The following is a 20796-nucleotide window of genomic DNA, read 5'->3' on the forward strand; positions in this document are numbered from 1 at the left end:
TAGGAATGTATACTGCTCCTGCTGCTAAGTCGCTTCAGTCGTGTCCGACTCTGTGTGACCCCATAGACGGCAGCCCACTAGGCTCCCCCATCTCTGGGATTCTCCAGGCAAGAACACTGGAGTGGGTTGCCATTTCCTTCTCCAATGCATGAAAGTGAAAAGTGAAAGTGAAGTCCCATTAGGGCTGAGATTGTTCTTGAGCACCTACTTTACATCAAGTGCTGTGTCAGGTGCTAACAAGTACTGTTTTTCCTCTCTGAAGGGCCATCCCCTCCTGTCCATTCTCACTCAGTTTGCAAAACACCTCCACCCCATCCTTTTGAAGCTTTTCCTGATCACTTTGGTCCACCCAACTTACTCTGGGTGCCATCTTGGATCTGTATACATTACCCTAGGGATGCACCTGTCATTCTGGAGGGACTGCAAATGCATCTCTTTTCCTAGAAGTTCACTCTCCTGGACCAAACCTCCTTGAGCACAGAGAGCATGCTTCAGCCAGTTCTGGATCTTCAGCCTCTTGCTCTGTGCTCAACAAGCAGTCCATGGTCATTTGATCATGCACCTCAGTATGTCAGCTTTGTTGGTTTGCTTTTACATCTTCATTTTGAAGGTGAAGACAACGAACTCCACAGAGCAAACCCCCTTTGCCCTTAGGTTACATCAGACCTAGGCTTAGAAACAAATGTACCTGTCCCATGAATGTGCATATTTTAATTTTCAAACTACCAATATATAAAAGGCATGCACACTTTGGTCTAGCAACCTCCCTTGTAGGAATTTATTCTATGAATACAGTCACAAAATGTTTGTCAGAACATGTACAAGGATGCCCCTCACTGCACTGGTTATATTCAGTTCAGTTCAGTTGCTCAGTCGTGTCCGACTCTTTGTGACCCCATGAATCGCAGCACACCAGGTTTCCCTGTCTATCACCAACTCCCGGAGTTCACTCAGACTCACATCCATCAAGTCAGTGATGCCATCCAGCCATCTCATCCTCTGTCGTCCCCTTCTCCTCCTGCCCCCAATCCCTCCCAGCATCAGTCTTTCCAAAGAGTCAACCCTTCGCATGAGGTGGCCAAAGTACTGGAGTTTCAGCTTTAGCATCATTACTTCCAAAGAAATCCCGGGGCTGATCTCCTTCAGAATGCACTGGTTGGATCTCCTTGCAGTCCAAGGGACTCTCAAGAGTCTTCTCCAACACCACAGTTCAAAAGCATCAATTCTTCAGTGCTCAGCCTTCTTCAAAGTCCAACTCTCACATCCATACATGACCACAGGAAAAACCATAGCCTTGACTAGACGGACCTTTGTTGGCAAAGTAATGTCTCTGCTTTTCATGCTTTTCAATATGCTATCTAGGTTGGTCATAACTTTCCTTCCAAGGAGTAAGCATCTTTTAATTTCATGGCTGCAGTCACCATCTGCAGTGATTTTGGAGCCCCCCAAAAAATAAAGTCTGACACTGTTTCCACTGTTTCCCCATCTATTTCCCATGAAGTGATGGGACCGGATGCCATGACCTTCGTTTTCTGAATGTTGAGCTTTAAGCCAACTTTTTCACTCTCCTCTTTCACTTTCATCAAGAGGCTTTTTAGTTCCTCTTCACTTTCTGCCATAAGGGTGGTGTCATCTGCATATCTGAAGTTATTGATATTTCTCCTGGCATTCTTGATTCCAGCTTGTGTTTCTTCCAGTCCAGTGTTTCTCATGATGTACTCTGCATATAAGTTAAATAAGCAGGGTGACAATATACAGCCTTGACGTACTCCTTTTCCTATTTGGAACCAGTATGTTGTTCCATGTCCAGTTCTAACTGTTGCTTTCTGACCTGCATACAAATTTCTCAAGAGGCAGATCAGGTGTTCTGGTATTCCCATCTCTTTAAGAACTTTCCACAGTTTATTGTGATCCACACAGTCAAAGGCTTTGGCATAGTCAATAAAGCAGAAATAGATGTTTTTCTGGAACTTTCTTGCTTTTTCCATGATCCAGCAGATGTTGGCAATTTGATCTCTGGTTCCTCTGCCTTTTCAGCTTGAACATCAGGAAGCTCATGGTTCACATATTGCTGAAGTCTGGCTTGGAGAATTTTAAGCTTAGCTTTAGTAGCATGTGAGATGAGTGCAATTGTGCAGTAGTTTGAGCATTTTTTGGCATTGCCTTTCTTTGGGATTGGAATGAAAACTGACCTTTTCCAGTCCTGTGGCCACTGCTGAGTTTTCCAAATTTGCTGGCATATTGAGTGCAGCACTTTCACAGCATCATCTTTCAGATTTTGAAATAGCTCAACTGGAATTCCATCACCTCCACTAGCTTTGTTTGTAGTGATGTTTTCTAAGGCCCACTTGACTTCACATTCCAGGATGTCTGGCTCTAGGTCAGTGATCACACCATTGTGATTATCTGGGTTGTGAAGATCTTTTTTGTACAGTTCTTCTGTGTATTCTTGCCATCTCTTCTTAATATCTTCTGCTTCTGTTAGGTCCATACCATTTCTGTCCTTTATTGAGCCCATCTTTGCATAAAATGTTCCTTTGGTATCTCTGATTTTCTTGAAGAGATCTCTAGTCTTTCCCATTGTGTTGTTTGCCTCTATATCTTTGCATTGATTGCTGAAGAAGGCTTTCTTATCTCTTCTTGCTATTCTTTGGAACTCTGCATTCAGATGCTTATATCTTCCCTTTTCTCCTTTGCTTTTTGCTTCTCTTCTTTTCACAGCTATTTGTAAGGCCTCCCCAGACAGCCATTTTGCTTCTTTGCATTTCTTTTCCATGGGAATGGTCTTGATCCCTGTCTCCTGTACAATGTCACGAACCTCATTCCATAGTTCATCAGGCACTCTATCTATCAGATCTAGGCCCTTAAATCTATTTCTCACTTCCACTGTATAATCATAAGGGATTTGATTTAGGTCATACCTGAATGGTCTAGTGGTTTTCCCTACTTTCTTCAATTTAAGTCTGAATTTGGCAATAAGGAGTTCATGATCTGAGCTACAGTCAGTTCCTGGCCTTGTTTTTGCTAACACTAAACCAGTGTGGTCACTTATAGAAGGCCAGCATATGCCCTAGAATGACATCTAAACTCTGATTTTATGGAAAGCATAATTCAAAAGGACTAAATATATTTACAGGCAAATGTATAAAAATCACTACTGTAAACAAAGCATAATACTGAAGAATATGTAGAAGTATCCCTTCCCAAGGAGAAGGGAATGGCTACCTACTCCAGTACTCTTTCCTGGGAAATTCCATGGACAGAGCAGCCTGGTGGGCTATAGTCCACTGGGTGGCAGAGAGTCAGACATGACTGAGCAACTAACACGATACACTGGGGTTTCCCAAGTGGCTCAGTGGGTAAAGAATCCGCCTGCAAAGCAGGAGACTCAGGAGATGTGGGTTCCATCCCCGGATCATGACGATCCCCTGGGAGGAGGGCATGGCAAGCCACTCCAGTGTTCTTGCCTGGAAAATCCCATGGACAGAGGAGCCTGGTGGGCTACAGTGCTAGTGTGGCAGTGACTGAAGTGACTGAGCGCGCACATGCATCATAGCAGCTATTGCCTTGTTCTTAATACGCAGAACATGCAAATATTTTAATTCACTTAATTCTCATAACTATCATGAGCCCCATTTTACAGAAGAGGAAGATGAAGCAAAGAGAGGTTATCCTGTTCAAAATCAGAGCTGGAAAGTGGGAGAGCCGGGATTTAGTGCCATCTGAGAAACTGTTCTTGCCTGGAGAATCCCAGGGATGGGGGAGCCTGGTGGGCTGCCATCTATGGGATCACACAGAGTCCGACACGACTGAAGTGACTTAGCAGTAGCAGATAAACTGTTAAATGTGCAAATTCCCCACCCCAGTGGCTGAATCAGAATCTCTGAGAATGGGTCCCAGCAACCTGTGATGGAACAAGCTTTCCAGACATCAGGTCAGAGAGGCCCTGCTCTAAGCCAGTTTGCTTCCCCAGGCACACTATTTCTAAAGGAAACACAAAACTCTATTAGCTGTTGAGAGACTGTGCTTAGAAGAGGGGGTGGGGAAGATGGTCACTTTAACTTTGTTACTTATTGAACTCCTCAGATTGTCTAGACCTACCTATATTGCATTACTTCCATTTTGATTGGTTTTAAAGGTCAAATGAACTCACTGGGTAGGCGGATTATGAGCCATTTTTATGTCTACTTCTCTTTATTGAGACAATAAGAAAACAAAGTTAACCAATATATGCTTTAAAAATTTTTTTTTTTTTTTTTACAAAGTCCCCCTTGGAAACATCCCAGGGAAGATGCCAGGAGAACTCTCCCACCGGAGATCCGAACCTTGCATCTGCCTAAGGGAAAGCATCTCCTGGCAAAACAAATGATTCTTTCACCACCTGAGGAGCTGCCCTCCACCCCTTAAATTGGTCGCATCCATCACCGTCAGCCCAGACGTGGTTGCTGTTCAATCCTGAGCCCCTGTGTGATAATTGGCATAATTTCCCCGAGATAATGTGGAGGTTAATGAGCTACAGGAAGCTTCAGGCCATCCACTGTCATTTTCAGCTCAGGCAACTGGGGTTTGATGAGAGTGGGGGGAAATCTACCAAAAACAAGAATGAAGAGGTCACAGGAGAATGTGGGTGCAGAGTGGAGACCAGAGTGGGAGAGAGGGGTCCTCCCAGCCCATCAGTGATGACACTGCTCTGGATGGAAGCCCCCTCCTCCTCTCAGCTTTGTGGGAGAGTCTCCATCCAGGAGGCAGTGCGGTGCACCCCAGCACATTCCAACCCTGTACGAGGCTTAGTATTTTTTGTTGTTGTTTGCTCATTAAGTCATATCTGACTCTTTGCGACTCCATGGACTGTAGCCTGCCAGGCTCGTCTGTCCATGGGATTTTCCAGGCAAGAACACTGGAGTGGGTTGCCATTTCCTTCTCCAGGGACTCTTCCCAACCCAGGAATTGAACCCGTGTCTCCCGTGCTGGCAGGTGGATTCTTTACCATTGAGCCATCAGGGAAGCCCTGGTATTTTTTAGGACTGTTCAAAAAATTAAAAAATAAAAATGAAATATCCAGAAGATGATCTACCTTCTTAGAATTTCTGAAGCACATGAGAATGTTTAAGGCTCTGTGAAATTCAGCAGTAAGGAAGTAGGTTTAGTGTTGATTAATCTAGAGTAGTAATCTAGCTTAGAGTCATCCAGGCTAAATTCACTATGGAAACATATTTTAAAATTTTTAAGTTCAGCTTCGGGTTGCTTCTAAGAGAGTCAGAGAGTTGTATTGTATTCACTGCAGTATAACCTGGGAAATTCTAATACAAACAACAGTAAGGTCTCTAGACTAGACTGTTAAAACCATGAATGCATTCATTTATTTAACAATCGACAGGCTGTGTGTGCCCTGCAGGTAGGTATTGGGGCTGGGAACCCAGAGTTGAAAGCAACTCTCTATCTACCCTGAAAGCCTTCACAGTCTAGAAGGAGAAGGGGATATAAGCAAACAGGAAGGATGCCAGAGAAAAGGCTGTGGGAGAGGCAAGTGCCTCCAGCTATGAGAGCACAGGGCGGAGCTCCTGCCACAAGAACTAAGGACAGGCACTGGCAGCTCAGTAAGGGGTGGGGGAGTCCCCAGGGAACAGGAGCTAAGCACGGCTTTCCCCTCAGATGACCAGGCTCTGTCATCTATCAGCTCTGTACTTTAAGGCACTGTATTTATCCTTCTGAACTCAGGTTTCTTTAACTGAAAATGGATCAGTAAGAATACGGAGCTTATAGGTCTGGCCCAAGGACTGAACACACATCACTCAATTAAATATGGTGCTGTGGGGTAGAGGAGAAGCTTTTGAGTGCAAAGGTGGATTCCTCAGGTCAAGTACTGAGGAGGCACAGGTGGCTGACATGGCTGTGCAGGGGGGCGAGGGACCACTAACGAGTGTCTGATGAGTGCCCGGACAACGGGGAGGGGAGAGAGAAGAGGGCATACGGCAGGTTCCTTTGCCCCTTTCTACTTTTGGGGGGAATGTGTATGAATATAGGGCTTCCACGGAGTATATGAATATAATTAACTTTCCATCAAACCAGGGTAAAGTAGGTTGAATAAAGTGCAAAGTGAAAGTTCTCAGTCACATGGTCATTAATTTGACTCTTTGCAACCCTATGGACTGTAGCCCACCAGGCTCCTCTGTCCATGGGATTCTCCAGGCAAGAATACTGGCATGGGTAGCAATCCCCTTCTCCAGGGGGTCTTCCTGACCCAGGGACTGAACCCAGGTCATCTGCATTGCATGTAGATTGTTAGGTTGAACAGTGTCTCCTAAAAAGATATGTCCCAGGAGTGCAAAGTGGGCCTTCGGAAGCATCACTATAGACAAAGCTAGTGGAAGTGATGGAATTCCAGCTGGGCTATTTCAAATCCTAAAAGATAATGCTGTGAAAGTGCTTCACTTAATATGCCAGCAAATTTGGAAAACTCAGCAGTGGCCACAGGACTGGAAGAGGCCTGTTTTCATTCCAATGCCAAAGAAAGGCAATGCCAAAGAATGCTCAAACTACTGCACAATTGCACTCTTCTCACGCACTTGCAAAGTAATGCTTGAAATTCTCCAAACTAGACTTCAAAACGGTATGAACTGAGAACTTCCAGATGTTCAAGCTGGATTTAGAAAAGGCAGAAGAACCAGAGATCAAATCGCCAACATCCACTGGGTCATAGAGAATTCCAGAAAAGCATCTACTTCTGTCTCATTGACTCTGCTAAAGCCTTTGACTGTGCAGAACACAACAAAGAGTGGAAAATTCTGAAAGAGATGGGAATACCAGACCACCTTACCTGCCTCCTGAGAAACCTGTATGCAGGTCAGGAAGCAACAGTTAGAACTGGACATGGAACAATGGACTGGTTCCATATTAGGAAAGGAGTATATCAAAGCTGTATATTGTCACCCTGCTTATTTAAGTTATATGCAGAGTACATCATGCAAAATGCCAGGCTGGATGAAGCACAAGCTGGAATTAAGATTGCAGGGAGAACTATCAATAACCTCAGATATGCAGATGACACCACCCTTATGGCAGAAAATGAAGAGGAACTAAAGAGCCTTTTGATGAAAATTAAAGAGGGGAGTGAAAATGTTGGTTTAAAACACAACATTTAAAAAACTAAGATCATGGCATCTGGTCCCATCACTTCATGGCAAATAAATGGGAAAACAATGAAAACAGTGAGAGTTTCTTTTCTTGGGCTCCAAAATCACTGCAGATGGTGACTGCAGCCATGAAATGAAGACACTTGCTTCTTGGAAGAAAAGCTATGACCAACCTAGACAGCATACTAAAAAGCAGAGACAGTACTTCACTGACAAAGGTCCATCTAGTCAAAGCTATAGTTTTTCCAGTAGTCATGTATGGATGTGAGAGTTGGACTACAAAGAAAGCTGAGGGCTGAAGAATTGATGCTTTTGAACTGTGGTGTTGGAGAAGACTCTTGAGAGTCCCTTGGACTGCAAGGAGATCCAACCAGTCCATCCTAAAGGAGATCAGTCCTGAATATTCATTGGAATATTGGATCTGAACCTCCAATACTTTGGCCACCTGATGCAAAGAACTGACTCATTAGCAAAGACCCTGATGCTGGGAAAGAGTGAAGGCAGGAGGAGAAGGGGACGATAGAGGATGAGATGGTTGGATGCCATCACTGACTCAACAGACATGAGTTTGGGCAAGCCCCAGTAGTTGGTGATGGACAGGGGGCCTGACATGCTGCAGTCCATGGGGTTGCAAAGAGTCAGACAGGACTGAGTGACTGAACTGAACTGAGTTTGAACCCCAGTACCTGTGAAGGTAACAGTATTCAGAAATAGGGCCTTTGCAGTTGTAGTAACTAATTAAGATGAAGTCATTAAGTTAGGCCCCAAATCCAATGTCTGGTACCCTTATAGGAAGAGGAGAAAAATAGACACCTTGGGAAGGAGGCTGTATGAAGATAAGAGGCAGAGATCAGAGAGGCAGGCAGCTGTGAGCCAAGAACACTCAAGACTCTCTGCCACCAGCAGAAGCCACCAGAGAATCAAGGAACTGACTTCTTCTCAGGCCTTCTAGAGGGGACCAGCCCTACCAACACCTTGATTTTGGACTCCTGGCTTCTTCAACTGTACTCAACTCCATTTCTGTTGTTTTAAATCACTCGGTTTGTAGTGCTTTGTTCAGCAGCCCTAGGAAAGAACTTTCTAGGGTTTCTCAACTTCGACACTGTTGACATTTGGGTGGAACACACTCTCTGCTGGGAGGTGGGGGCCGCTGCTCTGTGCAGGTTATCTGACAGCATCCCAGCCTCTCTCCACTGAATGCCAGTAGCACCACCATGGCATGACGAGTGAGAATGTCTCAAAATATTGCCAATATATCCTGGGAAGGGGGAGCTCGAGGGGCAAATCTCCCCTGGGTGAGAACCATGGCTTGCTTGCTCACTCATTTATCTATTCGTCCATTCATTCATTCATGCATTCACTTATATTTGATTATTTTCTATAATATTTACATAGAAATGAGTATGGACCAGGTTATCTCTTTAGGCTCTGGGAATGCAATGGAAACAACAGTCTTTATGTTCATGAAGCTTACAGTGGAGTACAGAGTCTAAGCAAATAATCCACAAACCCTTACAAAGTGGGATAAATACCCCAAATCAAGTGACCATGGTTCTAGACAAAGGAGCCTGACTTAGATGGTGGGCCCAGGGGGTTTGATGGAGGTCTGAGAAATGAAAGGTTGCCTAGGCACAGATGACAGGGGCAGATGAGATTCCCACGTAGAGCTAAGGCCCTGGGGTAGAAGGAGCATGGGGAAGGGCAGGAAGATGGTGGCTGAGGGAAGGTGAGGGCAGGGCCCAGGATCTGGTCGGTATCCCAGAATCAGATCTGGTTACAGGGCAGAAGGAAAGAAATGCCCAAGCAAAAGACAGAAAAGGCCCCCTGGGAACTACGTCATTGATCTCCAAGGTAATTCTGAGACAACTGGCCGTTGATTTCCACCCACCCCCCACCCCCTGCAACAAAGTGGGGCCCTTTCTGCCATACGGCTGCAATCCCCCACGTCTATATGGGACACAGGTAGACGCAGTTTCTGGGAAGGGCTGTCTGGCTTTTTATGGTTTAAAGAAGAGATGTGCAGCGACCATCAAGTCAGGTAATAAAAAATGCTCAGAAATCTATATTTATGCCCTGTAGCTCTCTGGCAAAAATAGCATATTGTCCTACAAGATGGATGCAGCCCACTCCTTCCAGGGAGTACCATGTTCCCTAGAAGGCCCTTCGGAGATGGATGTGCTGCCTGGTGGCCCGGAGCTGAGCTCTGGGGAGGAGCCCTGCTCAGCAGGCACTGGATCTGGAACAGCGTGCACCCCCGTTCCTGCCACCCCCATCTCCACTGCCCTCATTCTGCACTGTTGTACGGACACAAGTCTGACCACAAGGCTCCTGGGCAGAGGACCTTAGCATGAAACACTGGTGCCCGTCCTCTGGGTCTGCAGCTCATGAGGAAGGACCCCCCCACTCCTTGGATTCTTAGCTTTCTTTTCTGTAAAATGGTGTGAACAATCTCTGCCCTGGATTTGCCAAACCTCTGCTCTAGGTCAGAGAAGAGTCCCGTGTATGAACTACTCCAGAAATCATGACATGCTTCACAATACAGGCGGCCACGGACCCTGGTGTATGTGTGGACATGGCATCCAGAGTCCATATAGATTCAGGGGTAAAGCTTAATCTCCTCAGCTACCAGCTTTGAGACTCAACTCATCTATAAAAAGGGAATAATCATGCTGTCATAAGAATGTGTCCAAAGGAGTACATATTTAAATATGGAGGCCTCCTAGCACATTCTTGACTCAATGCCTAGCTGCAATTACTAATGTAACTGTGGACTTTGGGAAGTTGTAAAGGATGGGAAGGGCTTCCCAAGTGGCCCCGTGGTAAAGAATCTGCCTGCCAATGCAGGAGATGTGGGTTCAGTCCTTGAGTTGGGAAGATCCCCTAGAGGAGGAAATGGCAACTTGCTCTAGTACTCTTGCCTGAAGAATCCCATGGACAAAGAAACCTGGTGGACTACAGTCCATGGGGTCGCAAGGAGTCGGACACAACTAAGCAACTGAGCACACACATAGAGGATGGAAAGGAATATAGATTAACCTCCTGGAGGCTGCGGAACTGGTGTCCAGGGCCCTGTACACTGAGGGCCTCTGATGGTCACCTGGGCAGGCTCCCAGCTTGAAGCCCCTGCAGCCTCTTCCATCCCCAGCACACACAGCAGCATCCCCCAGCCGTCCATGGGCCTTCCCCATGACGCCTCTCATACCTGCTCCATCCTCTCCTCCTTCCCTTACTGTCTCTCACGAAGGCTGTGCCATGGAGCGGGCCTCCTCCCCTCCATTCAGGGGACTTGGTCACAGCTGTCCCCCTGGGCAGAATCTCCCCATCCCTGCCAGCGGAGGTCAGCTCCTGCATTTCTCTGCTCCCTGAGGATGCTGTCTGCCCTTTCTTACAATTTCTTACACGTCCTTCTTAACCCTTCCATCCGTGTGGTACAGCCTCCCCAGAACCTTCTCCATTTACCTGTCCACCTGCCTAGACTGTGAGCTGGTGGGGGCTGGGTCTGAGCGGGTTCTCACCACATCCCTCTCAGGGTCTCTCCTCCTTTCTCCCTTCCTCTAAGATCATCTCATCATCTCGGCACCCTTACCTGCCAAGAGCTGTGCTGGGGATAGATTCAGAAGTAAGCCTGGCTGTCAGCCCTGCCCTCACGGAGCTCACATCCCCTTATGTATGGGTGGTGAGGAGTGGCGGTGGTGGGGAGTTACTACAGGAAACGATGAGATATTATCAGGTCACTACAGGCTCCATGCTGAAAAATAAAGCAGGATAATCCTATAGGGACTTCCGTTGGTGGTCTAGTGGCTAAGACTCTGAGTTCCCAATACAGGGGGCCCGGATTCGATCCCTGGTCGGGGAACTAGATCTCCCATGCTGCAACTAAGACCCAGTGCAGCCTAATAATCAAATCTTTAAAAAAAAAAAGAAAAAAAAGAATAAGCCTGCAGAGAGTATCATGAGACGCTACTTCAGAAAAGGGAAACCAGGGCCCACCCAGTGTGTTGGGGACCTGGCAGGGCGTCCTGGATGGGCTGTCCAATCTCTTTTCAAATCCCAGACTCTGCCCCTGGCCCAGGAAGTCAATTCAAGGCAACCTGTGCCTCTTCAGCAAGAGTGTTCGTTTCCTGTGTGTTAGTCGCTCAGTTGTGTCTAAATGTTTGAGACCCCATGGACTGTAGCCTGCCAGGCTTCTCTGTCCAGGGAATTCTCCAGGCAGGAATACTGGAGTGGCTTGCAATTTCCTTGTCAGGGGATCTTCCTGACCCAGGGATCAACCCTAGGTCTTCCGCATTGCAGGCAGATTCTTTACCTGCTGAGCCACCAGGGAAGCCCTTTGTTTCCTAGCCTGCTGTAATAATTACCACCATCTTCATGGCTCAAAACAAGACAAGGTAACAAAGGTCTGACACGCCCTGATCCTGGAGCTATTATTATCCTGGAGCTGGACCTGGGCCAGCCCAGCAGTTCAGTCGCTCAGTCATGTATGCCTCTTTGAGTCTGCAGCACACCAGGCTTCCCTGTCCATAGCCAACTCCTGGAGCTTGCCCAAACTCATGTCCATCGAGTCAGTGATGGTATATAATCATCTCATCCTCTGTCGTCCCCTTCTCCTCCTGCCTTCACTCTTTTCCAGCATCAGGGTCTTTTCTAAATGAGTCAGTTCATCACATCGGGTGGCCAAAGGATTGGAGTTTCAATTTCAGCATCAGTCCTTCCAATAAATATTCAGGACTCATTTCCTTGAGAATGGACTGCTTGGATCTCTTTGCAGTCCAAGGACTCTCAAGAGTCTTCTCCAGCACCATAGTTCAAAAGCATCAATTCTTTGGCACTAAGCTTTCTTTATGGTCCAACTCTCACATCCATACATGACTACTAGAAAAACCATAGCTTTGACTAGACGAACCTTTGTTGGCAAAGTAATGTCTCCGCTTGGAAAATCCCATGGATGGAGGGGCCTGGTGGGCTGCAGTCCATGGGGTCGCTAGGAGTCAGACACGACTGAGCGACTTCACTTTATTTTTTCACTTTCATGCATTGGAGAGGGAAATGGCAACCTCCTCCAGTGTTCTTGCCTGGAGAATCCCAAGGACGGGGGAGCCTGGTGGGCTGCCGTCTATGGGGTTGCACAGGGTCGGACACGACTGAAGTGACTTAGCAGCAGCAGCAGGTTGATAATAGCTTTTCTTCCAAGGAGCAAGCATCTTTTAATTTCATGGCTGCAGTCACCATCTGCAGTGATTTTTGAGCCCAGGAAAATAAATTCTATTACTATTTCCATTGTTTTCCCATTTATTTGCCATGAAGTGATGGGACTGGATGCCATGATCTTAGTTTTTTGAATGTTGAGTTTTAAGCCTGCTTTTTCACTCTCCTTTCACTTTCATCAAGCGGTTCTTCAGTTCCTCTTCACTTTCTGCCATAAGGGTGTTGTCATCTGCTTTTCAGGTTATTGTTATTTCTCCTGGCATCTTGATTCCAGCTTGTGCTTCATCCAGCCTGGCATTTTGCATGATGTACTCTGCATATAAGTTAAATAAACAGGGTGACAATATACAGCCTTGACATACTCCTTTCCCAATTTGGAACCAGTTCATTGTTCCATGTCCCATTCTAACTATTGCTTCTTGACCTGTATGCAGGTTTCTCAGGAGGCAGGTAAGGTGATCTGGTATTCCCATCTCTTTAAGAATTTTCCACCGTTTGTGGTGATCTATATAGTCAAAGGCTTTGGCATAGTCAATAAAGCAGATATTTTTCTGAAATTCTTTTGCTTTTTCTATGATCCAGTGGATGCTGGCAATTTGATCTCTGGTTCTTCTGCCTTTTCTAAATCCAGCTTGAATATCTGGAAGTTCACAGTTCACATACTGTTGAAGCCTGGCTTGGAGAATTTTGAGCATTACTTTGCTAGCATATGAGATACATGCAATTGTGCGGTAGTTTGAGCATTCTTTGGCACTGCCCTTCTTTGGAATTGGAATGAAAACTGACCTTTTCCGGTCCTGTGGCCCCTGCTGAGTTTTCCAAATTTTCTGGCATTTTGAGTGCAGCATTTTAACAGCATCATCCTTTAGGGTTTAAAATAGCTCAACTGGCATTCCATCACCTCTGCTAGCTTTGTTTGTAGTGATGCTTCCTAAGGCAAATTTGACTTTGCATTCCAGGAAGTCTGGCTCTACATGGGTGATCACACCATCATGATATCTGGGTCATGAAAATCTTTTTTGTATAGTTCTTCTGTGTATTCTTGCCACCTCTTCTTAATATCTTCTGCTTCTGTTAGGTCCATACCATTTCTGTCCTTTATTGTGCCCATCTTTGCATGAAATGTTCCCTTGGTATCCCTAATTTTCTTGAAGTGATCTCTAGAGTTTCCATTGAATTATTTTCCTCTATTTTTTTGCATTGATCAGTGAGGAAAGCTTTCTTATCTTTCCTTGCTAGTCTTTGGAACTCTGCTTTCAAATAGGTGTAGCTTTCCTTTTCTCCTTTGCCTTTGTTTTTCCAGCTGGGAATCATTTCATCCTCTCGCCCTAAATCCTGGGTGAGCCCAGATCCAGCAGGAACTGACAAGGGCCTGGTCTGAGGCAGGACAGCCACCCCCTCCTTGTCTAGCGGTGTTTTTAAATATGAGCACACTGGTGAGTGTATCTGGGGAGTGCTGGGGAGGAGCTGAACAAGGCTGCAGAGGAGGAGGATAAACTGGTGTTAAGGAAACCCACATGGTCTGGCACTAAAGTTTCAAATGCTGTAAAAGAAAACCAGAAGTAAACTTAATTCTAAGTGAAAGGCTGCTATAAATCTGTGCAGGGAAGCAGGAATCCTCTGGGTGAATGGATACCAACTTTGGGGCTGGTTCTTCTCACCTGCTGTAAGGTACTAAACCCCCAAACATACATTAATATCCGAACCCCAGAACCTGTGAACACAACCTTATTTGGGATGAGGTCTTTGTGAATGTCAGTAAGGATTTCCAAATGAGATTATCGTGGATAACCCAGATGGGCCCTGAATCCAATGGCAAGTGTTCTCATGAGACATTTCTAAAAGATTGAAGGGGAGAGGACAATGGCCTCCCAGTTCTAGAGGTCAGCAGTCTGAAGTTTAGGTACTGGCAGAGCTGGGCCCCTCCAAAGGCTCTGGGGGAGTGTCCTCTTTTGCTTCTCTAGGCTTCCGGTGACTCAGGTGTTTTTTTTTTTTTTTTAATTTTATTTAACTTTACAATATTGTATTGGTTTTGCCATATATCAGAATGAATCTGCCACAGGTATACATGTGTTCCCCATCCTGAACCCTCCTCCCTCCCCATACCATCGCTCTGGGTCGTCCCAGTGCACCAGCCCCAAGCATCCAGTATCGTGCATCGAACCTGGACTGGCGACTCGTTTCATATATGATATTATACGTATTTCAATGCCAAGGTGTTCCTTAGGTTGTGGCTGCAGCCCTGTAGCCTCTGTCTCCATTTTTCACGTATCTCCTCCTTTGTGTCTGTGTCCTCTCCCCTCCTGTCTTACAGAAATATCTCATGAGAGCACTTGCCATTGGATTCAGGGCCCATCTGGATGATTCAAGATAATCTCATTTGGAAATCCTTATTCACATTCACAAAGACCTGTTCCCAAATAAGGTTGTGTTCACAGGTTCTGGCTGGTGGCTCAGGTGGTAAAGAATCTGCCTGCAATGCAGGAGACCTAAGTTCAACCCCTCAGGGGTTGGGAAGATCCCCTGGAAAAGGGAATGGCAACCCACTCCAGTATTCTTGCCTGGAAAATCCCATGGACAGAGAAGCCTGGTGGGCTACAGTCCATGGGGTCACAAAGATTCGGCACAACTGAGTGACTTTCACTCATAGGTTCTGGGGTTAGGGTTAGGTATCTTTGGGAATGGTCGTTTAGTACCTTATAGCAGGTGAGGGGAAGAACCAGTCTCAAAATTGGTATCCATTCACCCAGAGGATTTCTGCTTCCTTGCATGGATTTAAAGCAGCCTTTACTTTGATTTAAATTTATTTCTGGTTTTCTTTTACAGCATTTGAAACTTTAGTGTCAGACATGTGGGTTTCCTTATTAGGCACGTCACTTTCTCCTCCTCCTCTGAAGCCTCGTTCAGCTCCTCCCTACCACTCCCCAGACACACCCACCAGTGTGCTCATACTTAAAAACACCAACAGACATGGAGAGGTGGCTGACCGGCCTGGGACCAGGCCTTTGTCAACTCCCACTGGATCTGGGTTCGCACAGGATTTAGGGAGAGAGGATGAAATGATTCCCAGCTGGAAAAACAACCCTGTCTGCTGGGCTGGCCCAGATCACAGAGAAAGAACTGGAGTCTCAGGGCGAGTTCTGCTTTTGTTTTCTTTTCCATTTTAACTCAAACTCCTTGTTTCTGTTACTGAAACTCAGACACACACAGACACACATGCAAACAAGTTCAGCTGAGTATGAAATAAGTAGAAAATATAAAATGAAATGAAAAATCTTCTTCCCTTTTCCTTTTGCCAAATTCCACCTTTCTAACTTTCTCCAGAAATGCATTTTCTTCAGAAGAGAAGCACGTCCCCACAAGGATATGCACTTGTGCATGCTCCGCTAGAGTCGGTTTCTATTTTTACACTTTATATATGTACTTATTTATACGTAAATGCTTTTCATTATGTAAAAGGGCTATCCTTTCTCACGCCTCTGCACTTGGCTCTTCCTCCTGGTGGTCTATCTTGGACAGCTTTCCTTATTGGGTTACGTGGATTTATCTCATTTTTAACAGCTGCAAAGTACTCCAATGGGCTACTGACTTGAGTTACCAAGAGCTTAGCCTCTGACTCAGCCTGGTGCTTGCTCACTGTAGCTGTGCATAGAACAAATACACATATCAATAATAGGATATATAAAATAATATTTATACACGAAATACTGGGTTGGCAAAAAGTTGTTTGGATTTCTCAATAACATCTTATGGAAAAACCCAAGTGAAATATTTGACCCACCCAATATTATAATATTACAGCATATATTATTTTATATATAATTTGAATAATTATATATTAACATAACATATATCATAGGGCTTCCCAGGTGGCTCTAGTGGTAAAGAACCCATGTGCCCATGCAGGAGATGCATGCAGGTTTGATCCCTGCGACAGGAAGATCCCCTGGAGGAGGGCATGGCAACCCACTCCAGTATTCTTGCCTGGAGAGTTCCATGGACAGAGTAGCCTGGCAGGCTACAGTCTATAGGTTCGTAAAGACTCAGACACAACTGAATAGACTTGGCATGCATACATAATATATACCATAATTATATAATAAATTACATATCATTTAATTATCACAATTATAGGTGATTGTTATCCTTACTCTAGAGATCAGGGCCTGAAATTTTCATCTCCGACATGAAGCTTGGTTAGCTAAGGCTGAAGGAGGTAAGGCGCTTTATGCAGAGTCCAGGGGAGTGAGATTCCAAATGCTTTATTCTTTACACTGTGCCACATTCCCCACTGTTTTACTTTCTTTGGATCATCTGGCACAAGCCCCACCCTTTGGTTTCCTTCCTGCCCTTCCAAGTCAGTTCACAGTTCCTAAAGCCCAGCGGGAATGTAGACCGGCTTGTGTCTAAGTAGGGCAGCGGGAAGGACCCTGTATGGAGCCTGGCTGGCTCCTTGATGGGCTGTGAACCCTATGCCCTCCAGGGCCCGTGTGTATCTGCATTACTTCCCCTGCAGTCTTCTCCAGTGATCACACTCGACAAGAAAGAAAAATAAACTTGGCCTGGAGTCAGCCCATCCTGATTCTTGGGTGGGCCTGAGAGCTGTGGGGTCAAGTCACTTTGCTCAGGGCCCCAGTGACAACACCCTGCTCTTTGAAGTGGGCCCAGGAGAAGGGTGTGCTGGGTGAGTGTAATGGGTGCAGCAGCTGCCAACCTGCTTAAGCCCCAGGCTGGCCTATGGTGGCCTCACTGTCGAATTAAGTCCCATTTTGCAACATTTACTGACTCACTGTGATATAATGCTGGCTTTGGAACCTGTAACCTTCTAGCCCAAGACTTTGTGCTCCTGGGAAAGCCCTGAGCTCTTTGAGCCTCTGTTTCAATCACCACTAATGTCCTCATGGTTGGGTTGCTGGTGAGCAACTGGGAATGAGAGACAAGAAGTTTTCGGTGCCGAGCTTCTCAATTCACTCTGCTGTGAATTCAGTGCACCTGGGGCGGGGCGGGGTGGTGGTGGCTTGCAAACCCCAATGCACAGGCCACACTCTCCATCAATTAAGTCAGGCTACCTGGGCTGGGGCCCAGGAACCAGCGCTTAAAAAACAACCAACCAACCAACCACCCAGAGCTTCCAAGTGTAGCCACTTCTGAGAACCAGAGAGCAAGTGGCAAGGCCCACCCCATACATAGTCATCACTCGGCAAATGCTCACGGCCGCCTCCTCTTCCCTAAAATCTAAAGACAACATAAATCTCCAAATGCTTTTGAAGAAACCTCTGGAACTTTAAGCCAAACAGCCAAGGTGAGGCCAGGGCCACCGTGTCCATGAAGCTCCCTGACTCGCTGTCTACTTTCTTAAAGAGCAAGGGCAGTTTGAGGTCAGGGTGTAATGTTTGGGAGGCTTCTGGGAAGTGAAGCAATGGCATTTCTGAAATTCCTGCCCTCCCTTCTTATCACCTTCTCTTTATCAGCTTCGCTCTGAGCCACTGTTGGTGCCTCAGGAGGGAGTGCTGAACCAGAGCGCCTCTAACAAAGCCTGGTGGGGTGGGGTGAGGCGGGTGTGTGGGGGCAGGCACCTTGTGCAATCCTCCGTGAGACTCAGAACCCAATGGACTCCAGGCCCCACTAAATCTGTTTAGACTCACCTCCGAAAGTCAGCTTTCCTTGGTTGCTTAATTTGGGGCCTGTGCATTAAGATACTGAAATTAATCATAAACATGGGCAAAGCTATAAGGACTCATGGCCAACCACCCCACTTAGAGAAATTACCCAGACCACCAAGTCCTCGAAGAACATCTTGGTCACATCTGAGTGGGCCACCATGGTCCCCCCAGTCGACGCATCCCCCCATCAACAGCCCCCCGCCATTCCAGTGTCCACCAGGCCTTCACAAGGTTTTCTCCAACTACGGCCCACTGGCATACAACCACGTCAGGGCTGACCCAGCCAACTGGGCTTAACACAGGCCCTCGAGGCAGCCGTGGGCTCGCTCACACATGAAAATCCTTCTCTAAGGCTTTCTCAGAGCTTGCTGCCTGGTGTTTCTGTTTCTCTGCTTTTCAAGAAGCAAAGACCAGGAAAGGAAGCTGAGTGGCGTTCTCTGTGATTTATGGTACCCCTCTCTGTTTTGTTCTGGATACCCAAGTGTCTGCTCCACTAAGCCACGAATGCCCACCCAAAGGCACACAGGCAACCTACCTGGATAGAGCAGCGGGGACTCGAGCTTGGCGTGGGCGAGTTCCTGAAGTGAACTGCTTACAGGAAGGAGGTAACTACCCACGGAGGATCTCCTGACTTGCCTTGAACCACCTGGAATTACTTCAACCTGTGTGAAAACTTTGCTTAAAGGCCCAGAATCTGTTCTCTCTTCCTCTTTGCAAGTTCTTTTCCCCAAAGTGTGGTACAGAACCTTGTTTCCTGGGATGTTGATAGAGGGAGAAAAACATCCTGTTGTCAAAAGAGCATGTTAATTACAAGATACCAAATTTATCTTTCACATAGTCAAAATGCACATTAGTCTCTTAAAGGTGCCGAGAAATTCTGCAGTTTGAAAAAAAATGTTGAAAAAATAATTTTTAACATTGTTTATGCCAAGATTTCCCAGAATTATTTGACGAAGGAATGCTTTTTCTTTTCTTTTCTCTCCTTCCAACTCTCTTTCCAGTCTAACTCACTAGCAGACCATAGAAATAATGCTCTTCAGAGAAAACCTCAGGAGATGCTATCCTGAAAGAAAGAGTCCTTCATTCAATGTGCGGATGGAGTAATGAGCCCCTAGCAATTCCCCTTTCAACAGGTACACCCTCCTCTCCTAAGCCAGCGACCTCCACCTCTGCAGAGTCTCTGCTCCTGCCTAAAGCACCAGAAAGCTAACCTGACCGGAAGGAGTTTCCCAGGCTTGGTGTCAAATGTTTTCACGTGACCACCATTGGTCAGGGCAGGGAGCCTCAGGATTCGGATCCACATGTTTCTTCTGCCAATGCAGTGAATGCTTATGGGATTAATGTGGTGTGTGTGAGTGGTGGTGAGAAAAGTTGGTGCTTCAGCTGTAGGCCTGGAAAATTCAGACTATTTGATTTAGGGCGCCAGCGACCAGGTGCCAGCCATTTGTTTATATTAGTGGTGATTGACTGGAGACTCATCCCAGGATGCTCAGGGGTCTCTGTGATGTGAGAAAAACCAGGCAGGATTGGAATGTCTTTCTGGCGCCAGGTCCCTCAGAAAGCTGTGCCTCCATGCTCTCTGAGATGGGCCCCCAACTTACTGATGGGGAACCCAGGGCGCAGGGATGAGAGGTAACAGGCCAAGGTCACTTGAAAATGACACATTTGAAGCATCTGCCGGTTCTGGGGTGGGTCCCATTGTGACTGCCAGCTGCCAGAACCCCACATGCCTGCCACTCCTCCTCCCCATGGGCGCTGGAGCTGGGATGCAAAGCCATGCATACCTCATAAAAAATAACAATAACAGTCTGCGTGTGTGTGCGCGCGCACGCGCGCACGCGCGAGCATGCAGGAGCCTGTTTCTGCAGGCATTTAACAAATATTTGCAAGTATGTGCCAGAGACTAGGGACATGAGAGGGAACAAGGCAGGCAGCCCTCTTGTCCTGAAGGTGAAGCATCTGGGTAAAATGATGAAAGACAAAACACTGCGTTTGAAATCCACAAGTGACTCTGGCTCAAAATGAGCAAAATGATGTGTGGAATTAAACAGGAAAATCCTTCCCCTTGCTTCTGTCACATTCTTACAGGTCACATCAACCTCAGCTGCCTTAAGGGAAAGATTCCAGCAGAAGAGAATGAGAAAAAGAAAAGAATCTCCTAAGAATCAAAACTAATTTACAGCTTCTGCCAGACACCCCGAGAGGGACTTTAACAGATCTGGTGACTATTGGGTAAAAGTGGGAGGTGTGGTTTTCACAAGTGCACACATCAGTCACAAACACACACCTAAACACATACACACTCAGCCGGCCTGATGCGTGCTCCAGGCAGTCCCCAAATTTTTAACGCAGACCATCCTCTTTAACATTGTTCGTCAACTCAACAATCCACTGTTAATATGCCCATTTCACAAATCAGGAAAACGGAGTTTCAGTAACTTAGCTCAGGTCAGACTCTAACCGACAGCAGCCGGGGTCAAGCCTGGACTCCTCACTCTTGGTTCCATTGCTATAAGGGACTCCAGCAAACTTCATAAGCCACAAAGAAGACAGGGGCAAACTTGGAAACCTGGTGGCTGGAGGGTCGGGAAGCCTGGCTTCCATTCTCCTCTTCCCGTCAGCCCTGTGCCTCCCAGGGCATCTCAGCATCTCAAGTCAGAGAACTAATTCGAGAAAGTGGGGCTGAGTGCGAAAGCGCCAAAACCAAAGCCACTCCCAGACTGTGGGATGCTTCCCTTTTGTCCTTCTCTTTCCAACCAAGGCGCCCCATCCTTGAGAAAGGTTTTACTTTCTTT

At 46.5% G+C, this 20796-nt stretch overlaps 1 long non-coding RNA gene across 1 annotated transcript in view; it reads right to left on the bottom strand.

Moving 5' to 3' along the window:
- The window catches only part of LOC138991682 (uncharacterized), a 67724-nt gene extending 48983 nt beyond the window's left edge, over window positions 1-18741 (bottom strand). The window contains exon 1 of the long non-coding RNA XR_011467552.1: window positions 18537-18741. This is a non-coding gene — a long non-coding RNA (uncharacterized lncRNA). The remainder of the gene's footprint in view (window positions 1-18536) is intronic.
- Between the last annotated feature and the right edge of the window lie 2055 nt (window positions 18742-20796).

Source organism: Bos mutus, chromosome 18, assembly GCF_027580195.1.
Source record: "Bos mutus isolate GX-2022 chromosome 18, NWIPB_WYAK_1.1, whole genome shotgun sequence".
Classification (NCBI taxonomy): Eukaryota; Metazoa; Chordata; class Mammalia; order Artiodactyla; family Bovidae; genus Bos; species Bos mutus.